The sequence below is a fragment of the Megalobrama amblycephala genome, linkage group LG10 (assembly GCF_018812025.1).
Source record: "Megalobrama amblycephala isolate DHTTF-2021 linkage group LG10, ASM1881202v1, whole genome shotgun sequence".
Classification (NCBI taxonomy): domain Eukaryota; kingdom Metazoa; phylum Chordata; class Actinopteri; order Cypriniformes; family Xenocyprididae; genus Megalobrama; species Megalobrama amblycephala.
In genome coordinates this window covers 10,347,529-10,355,910 of record NC_063053.1, presented here as the reverse complement: position 1 = coordinate 10,355,910, position 8,382 = coordinate 10,347,529, and positions in this window count along the sequence as shown.

Genomic DNA, 8,382 nt, shown 5'->3' with positions numbered 1-8,382 from the left:
AAATGTTGACTCAATATACTATTGTCCTTCCCTACACTATCCCTAAACCTACTCCTCACAGGAACATAACATAATATATATAGCTTTAGAGGATTGCTTTAGCACTTTAGAGAAGCACAATGGATTTTGCTTTTGATCTCCATAAGAATGGACAAGCACAATAGCAAAGACAAAGTTGCTATATGTGCTTATTCCATAGAAAAATAAATAATTTGAATGAAAAATAATTGAAAATCCAGCAAATTAAATGGGATCGATAGGGATGGTTTCCCATACAAACATTAAACCTGTGATTTGATGCCAGATTTTAGTGGGGAATTGTGCAGTTTAATTTAGCATCAGGTTCGTTTTGTACCGAGTAACAAATTTTCTTATTTTTATTTACTTGGATAAAGTGGCTGCTAAATGCTTACAAATCAACCAATTTAAAAAAATGACATTATAGTTGACTAAGTAACAGCTATTTGCACAACTGATTTCTAAAGTGCATTCAAACAAGTTTTTATTGTTCTAGAAGAAGAGCCATGCATTTTTAGGTATTTGGCAGGTGGAGAGAATTTGATATAGTGCTTAAATCATCTGAACGTGTGGCTGGACATGATGAGGTGCTGATTGCCCACAGCCAGACGCCAAACAGCTCGAGCAGTGAGAGGGACTTTCATGAAGAGCAGTACAACATTTCAAGTGAGGAAAAATGGTTGAGTGGTAAGGAGGAGCAAAAGAGAGAGAGGGCAGCAGTAGGACAGGCAAGTACCTGACCATAATGCATCTCTTTTCAACTGCTTCACTTGTGACGCAGAGCACTAAGGGCTCCGTTGCCCAGTACAGTGCCGTCCACTGTGTGCAGAGCCAACCACAGAACTCTGTCACCTCAGCAGGCAGTGGAAACCTCTCTTTAACCCCCAAATGGCCTCTGCTGGTCAGCGTCTGCTTGCTAATGCTGTTAGCCAGCAATTTGGTTGATTAATTGAGGGCTGGTGTTATTTGTGGAATAAGATTCAGTTCTTGTAACAGTCTACAATTAACGCTGACAGTCAGAGAGAAAACTGCAGGCATGCAGCATTAGCATGCATGCTACATTTGTCATCATGCACACCGACCCCAAAGACGTCCATCTGACTTTAAGCTGTTGAAAAAAGCTGTTGACACAAAAGTAAGAGCACGCAGCATACCCGTTAAAGAGTGTTACCAGCGTCTACTGCTTAATTTTGACTGAGTGTTGCTGTCAAATTCATTTAAAATGAAGTAAACTCAATATGCTTACTGCATTGATACTTCACCTCTTGGGAGTGACCTGAGGTTAAGTGCTTTGGTCTAAGGCCCTGTCCCAAATGGCACACTTCATATGCACTCACAGTCTTGTGGACTTACAATGTCCGTTAAGTCCATGAGACCGTAGCTTTTCATTTTTGGTTTCAGAAGTGCAAAAAAAGCATCATTAGCTTGATCGCAACTATGGTCGCAAGTTCTGTCATTACCAACAAAGTTGAATGATTTGACATTTCCCAAAACTATAGTTCCATCTAACATTCGCAAACAGCATTGCAAACTTAATCGGTTGGAACTACAGCTCTCGAGTTGTGGTAAATGTCTAGTTAAATGACATGTGGACTTAAATAGATCATGCTCTTGGCACAATAAAGCTGACATTGAGTATATTCTCTATATTTTATTCTATTTAAATATATATACACTTTAATATTTTAGTGTGTTAACAATCAGCCTTTTTTGAAATGTGTGCGTAATATGCACTAGGCAACACTGTATGACATATGAGGGAACCCGTGATGAATCAAACATCAAATCAAGCAAAATGACATGAAACAAAAACAGTGAATTAGTCATGTGCCATGTTCGTTACAGCAGCATCTCAAAGATCTCGACTGGATTAATTAGCAGAAGTTACTTCTCAACCTGCATGTGATGTCATTAACAACAGTCTTATAATGTTGAACCAATGTGGTTTAAACGACAGAGGTGCAACCATGTATGATTTCGGGAAACAGTCGTGACTAGTTGGTTAGTTTCTCCAACGATGCATTGCACTATGTTAGTTAATCAAGGTCGTTTTATGGGAAACACACCCCTGAATTGAAATTGATAAAAACGCTGATAAATTTGAGCTGCATTCCAGCTCTGAATAATCTTTTTAACCTTAATCTTTAATGGTTTCACTTTGCATTCTCCATCTAGGTTTTAAGTAATTAAATTAATTAAATTATTAATAAGTAATTAAAACCTGACGCAACTCTCTGATTGGTGGAAGTTTCTATACAGCATCATGGGTAATGTAGTTTTTCACCTTGAATTCAGCTGTTTTTTATATATATATATAATAATTAGAAATAGCATCTTTGAGCTCAAAACAGGCCTATCTTTAAAGGTTTGTAAGTTACATATGGAGAAAAAAAATGGAGTTTCCACTTCCAGAACCCGACTGTTGCACTCTATATGCTCTTTGCATGCAAATACTGCTGCTTTTTTTAAACCTCTGAATATTCTCTCATGTTACTCTTTAGGTTCCCATTGGCTGTCATTGCATGTTATAGTTCAGTTCAAGGCTTACACTGCTGTCAGTGGCCTTCAGTCATTCATGAAGACATTGTGGTAAGAGAGCATCTGCTAAAAACATAAAGGTAGTTTCTTCATAGCTATATTTTAAGCAGACAAGCAAATAAAATCCTCCCAAATATGAACAACGACACATATACAAAGGGCCATCTCCAGGACGACATGAATACAAAGATTTAGGCATGAAAGCTCTGACGGATTCTCCCTTCTCCTCCTCCATGCTCAGGCAGGTTTCCTTTTCCACAAGGAATTCTTGTGAGGTCTGTCCCTCATTGAAGACTTACCCACCTCCGCTGATTCGGTACTATCAGATGTTTTGTGATAAGGGCGGATTCTGTGAGCTGGGTATCTCCTCAGTCATTTGAGTTGTGTAAACTTACCTCTGTGGGCCGTTACGCAAGACTTCACATACAGTGCCCTGTCTTGTGTCTGGGCACAGGTGCCAAGCGCTAAACAAGGCTTTTGCGAACAGGCAGTATGGATGCCAAGGCTGACTAATGACTGATTGAATGGAAAAATCTCTTGGAAAGTAAGAATGGGCATTGTTCTCCCATCAGCCTCAGGAATGTGTTAGCGATATCCCGTCATAATCAGATAGATCCACTCATGCTCTGTTAGTGATGTCATGACAGGCTTTTTGGGATGATTATGTGGTTGTGGGCTTCATTACACATTTTTAGGGAATTTTTTTGATGTTTATTTAGGAGCTCATAAAAATAAGCCAGCTGGATCTCCTTCTCTAGTCATTTGTAGAAGCATTGATTATGTTCCTTAGTGTCAATGAAAATCTCACATAGTTAATGTCAGATGGGTGACTGTTTGTTTTGACTACTGTAGGGTTGCTAGGTGACTCATTTTGTGTGGCCTTCCTTTATTTATCAACCCAATCTCATGAGAAAATGTGGTGGTGATTTCGTATGAATTTGGATGATTTGATTTGTACAAAAACATAGGCCTACAACTTTTTCTAAGTAAGCATAAAGCTCAAAAACCTATTAGGTCTAAACCTAATTGACAGTGGAGTATAAGCAGATCATACAAAAATGGAAGAATGAGATTGTATGAATTCATTTGAAATTTGAAATAGGCATAACACTTCAGTTAAAATAATGAATAAAGCCCAGCAAAATAAATGACACCCATTAGTCAGTCAAATTTATCGTCATTTTTAGAACATTGCCTGGCAGTGAATAAAAAAGCGAAACAAAACGCAGTTACTGTATATATACAGTGGGTACGGAAAGTATTCAGACCCCCTTAAATTTTTCACTCTTTGTTATATTGCAGCCATTTGCTAAAATCATTTATGTTCTTTTTTTTTTTCCTCATTAATGTACACACAGCACCCCATATTGACAGAAAAACACAGAATTGTTGACATTTTTGCAGATTTATTAAAAAAGAAAAACTGAAATATCACATGGTCCTAAGTATTCAGACCTTTTGCTGTGACACTCATATATTTAACTCAGATGCTGTCCATTTCTTCTGATCATCCTTGAGATGGTTCTACACCTTCATTTGAGTCCAGCTGTGTTTGATTATACTGATTGGACTTGATTAGGAAAGCCACACACCTGTCTATATAAGACCTTACAGCTCACAGTGCATGTCAGAGCAAATGAGAATCCTGAGGTCAAAGGAACTGCTTAAAGAGCTCAGAGATAGAATTGTGGCAAGGCACAGATCTGGCCAAGGTTACAAAAAAAATTCTGCTGCACTTAAGGTTCCTAAGAGCACAGTGGCCTCCATAATCCTTAAATGGAAGATGTTTGGGATGACCAGAACCCTTCCTAGAGCTGGCCGTCCGGCCAAACTGAGCTATCGGGGGATAAGAGCCTTGGTGAGAGAGGTAAAGAAGAGCCCAAAGATCATTGTGGCTGAGCTCCAGAGATGCAGTCGGGAGATGGGAGAAAGCTGTAGAAAGTCAACCATCACTGCAGCCCTCCATCAGTCGGGGCTTTATGGCAGAGTGGCCCGACGGAAGCCTCTCCTCAGTGCAAGACACATGAAAGCCCGCATGGAGTTTGCTAAAAAACACCTGAAGGACTCCAAGATGGTGAGAAATAAGATTCTCTGGTCTGATGAGACCAAGATAGAACTTTTTTGCCTTAATTCTAAGCGATATGTGTGGAGAAAACCAGGCACTGCTCATCCACTACAGTCCCAAAAGTGAAGCATGGTGGTGGCAGCATCATGCTGTGGGGGTGTGTTTCAGCTGCAGGGACAGGACGACTAGTTGCAATCGAGGGAAAGATGAATGCGGCCAAGTACAGGGATATCCTGGACGAAAACCTTCTCCAGAGTGCTCAGGACCTCAGACTGGGCCGAAGGTTTACCTTCCAACAAGACAATGACCCTAAGCACACAGCTAAAATAACGAAGGACTGGCTTCACAACAACTCTGTGACTGTTCTTGAATGGCCCAGCCAGAGCCCTGATTTAAACCCAATTGAGCATCTCTGGAGAGACCTAAAAATGGCTGTCCACCAACGTTTACCATCCAACATGACAGAACTGGAGAGGATCTGCAAGGAGGAATGGCAGAGGATCCCTAAATCCAGGTGTGAAAAACTTGTTGCATCTTTCCTAAAAAGACTCATGGCTGTATTAGATCAAAAGGGTGCTTCTACTAAATACTGAGCAAAGGGTCTGAATACTCAGGACCATGTGATATTTCAGTTTTTCTTTTTTAATAAATCTGCAAAAATGTCAACAATTCTGTGTTTTTCTGTCAATATGGGGTGCTGTGTGTACATTAATGAGGAAAAAAAATGAACTTAAATGATTTTAGCAAATGGCTGCATATATATATATATATATATATGTATATATATATATATATGAATAGAAAGTTTAATGAACAGCATTTATTTGCATTCATTACATTTATTAATTACATTTTTTTAAAGCATTGAATAAACAGAAATATTTTTGTAAAATTATAATTGTCTTCACTGTCACTTTTGATCAATTTAATGCATCCTTAAAGGGTACATAACACACACAGTTTTGGCCAATCTCATGTTAAAGTGTTAGTTCATCCAAAAATGAAAATTCTTTCATTAATTACTCACCCTCATGTCGTTCTACATCTATAAGACCTTCGTTCATCTTCCGAACACAAATTAGGATATTTTTGATGAAATTCGATGGCTCAGTGAGGCCTCTATTGCCAGCAATGTCACTGAATCTCTCAAGATCCAGAAAGGTACTAAAGACGTATTTAAAACAGTTAATGTGATGTTCTACCTTAATATTATAAAGCAACGAGAATACTTTTTGCGCGCCAAAAAAACAAAATAACGACTTTTCAACAATATCTAGTGACGGCCGATTTCAAAACACTGCTTCGAAGTTTTACAAATCTTTTGTTTCGAATCAGTGGTTCGGATCGTGTAAATGAAGCCTCGTTTAGCTTCTGAAATCACGTGACTTTGGTGCTCCGATTTGATTTCACTGATTCGAAACAAAAGATTCCTATAGGGCTTCAAAATTATGACAAAAATCTTAATTGTTGATTATTTCCCATTGTTTTAAATGCTATTATATTCATTTTACAATAAAAATCCTATTTTGTGTGGGGCAACTCAATGCCATTTTCTTTTTGTAGCCGCACATCCAAAACACTTAGCATATAACATTTAAAATATATTTATTTTTTTAAGTACATTTTACTCAGAAAGCGATCAATATGACAATACTACAATCCCATACTGTTTATTCAAAGTTTTTGCAAATAGGAAATTTAGGGGCTGTTAACTAAAAGCGTAAAACATTTTATGCCTTTTGGCCGTTTATTTATACGACAATAGCGTTTTGGGGACCTAAAAAACACAAACTTTTGAAAATGGGTTTCAGTGCCGGTTTTTGAAAATTATGCCTTTATCTTCTGTGTAAACTACAAAAATGCAAATTTGTGAAAACGGTCAAACTCGTTTTCAGGGATCATTTTTGACAATGGTAGCCTAGTCTGTACACAAAAAATGCAAAAATCCGTTTTTAGTACATTGTTGTACATACCCCAAAAAAAGTTTTATCTCCGTGTAAACTACAAAAACGCGAATTTCTGAAAACGGTGACATCACGCGGATCATGCGCATGCGTATTACGTGTTCAATCTATAGGCGCGTAGTTTTTCTTTACAAAGTGCCATCGCCAACTACTGGCCTGTATGCATAATACAGCGTTTTTAAACGTTTTCGCAGATCCATGTGAACGGAGATCGTTTTGACAATGTTGTCTTCTGTATGCGGAAAAATGCAAAGGACATTTTAGGACATTGTTGTCACGTATTTTCAAATAGACGACTTAGCTGTGACGGGAGTAACGTTAGATCGGTTGAGGTTTCCAATTAATTCTGCAGCCCTTACACACCCATAACCAACTAAGTAGACTATTTGTTGGTTGATTAAATACTATAGAAGTTCAATGACCAAAGACTTCCATCACATTTAAGTCTGTACTCAATGACAGTACTGTGCTTTAGTTCCATCCTTCTGTCAAACCCAATTATAGTAGGCTACTGCAAAGCTACAGCAATATTTTATGTCAGTCATATTTCCTCACATGTAATCAGCAACAACTTGTGTAAATACGTATTTGTTTTTTATTTTTATAGTTTATCATTTATTCATCATGTTCTTAATGAATCCTGTTCTTTCTTGCAGAGTTAGTGGTCATAAGTCTCATGCAAAAACATAATCAAAATGCAAATGAAGAGTGAAAACTAATAACCAAAGACAAATATCAAGCGTGTTTGGGGAGCAGAAGGTAGGGGAGGGAGGTTGTCACACACAAATAAATCATATGGAGAAGCCAATAAACCGCAGCAGAACGAGTATGAATGCTGTCTTGTGCCACGAAATATTAGGCTGTGCAAGTAATCCGTACAGACGACGGACACCTGGAATGCGAAGCGGCATCGATGGCCAACTCGTGTCAAGCCGTCAGCTCCGCTGGCCCGAGAGACCAGTGTGCGTGATTGATGAGCGGGAAGCGCGAGGAGACCTGCGCGGAATTAATATCGCGTGCACTTAAAGTGCGCATGCGCTGATTCGCAGCGATTCCCTCCCAATGCTGGTTCAAAGACATTTTAACGTCTTTTTTTAAAAATTGAAAGATTTTTGCATGTTATTTTTCCTTTTTAGATTTGTTTTGATGCCTTAACTGTTTACCATAGTTTCTGCTGAAATACACTGTTACAAACATAGGATGTCACATTTAAAATAGGATGTCCTTCAAACAAAGCTTTTTGATTTGTTATTACGTTTTTCATGACAATATAAAAACGGCATCTTATACCAAGTTAAATCAGTTTTGTGGCTTTTTCACACTGTTCTTACCCTACTTTTAAACTCTGGTTAGCACCCATTTAACCTATGGAAACTATGCTTTTGCAGTGTTAACCTTGAATTATGGTCCCCCAAACCTTATTGTATCAAGGTGAGTTGTATAACATGTGATAACAAGATAACATGTGACGCTTATCCATAAAGTACAAAAAAAAAGTCCTAAAATGAGACCAAACTTAAAGGATTAGTCCACTTTCAAATAAAATTTTCCTCATAATTTACTCACCCCCATGTCATCCAAGATGCCCATTTCCTTTTTTCTTCAGTTGAAAAGAAATTAAGGTTTTTGATGAAAACATTCCAGGATTATTCTCCTTATAGTGGACTTCAATGGACTCCACTGTTGAAGGTCAAAATTGCAGTTTCAGTGCAGCTTCAAAGGGCTTTAAACAATACCAGACGAGGAATAAGGGTTTTATCTAGCGAAACAATCGGTCATTTTCGAAAAAAAATACAA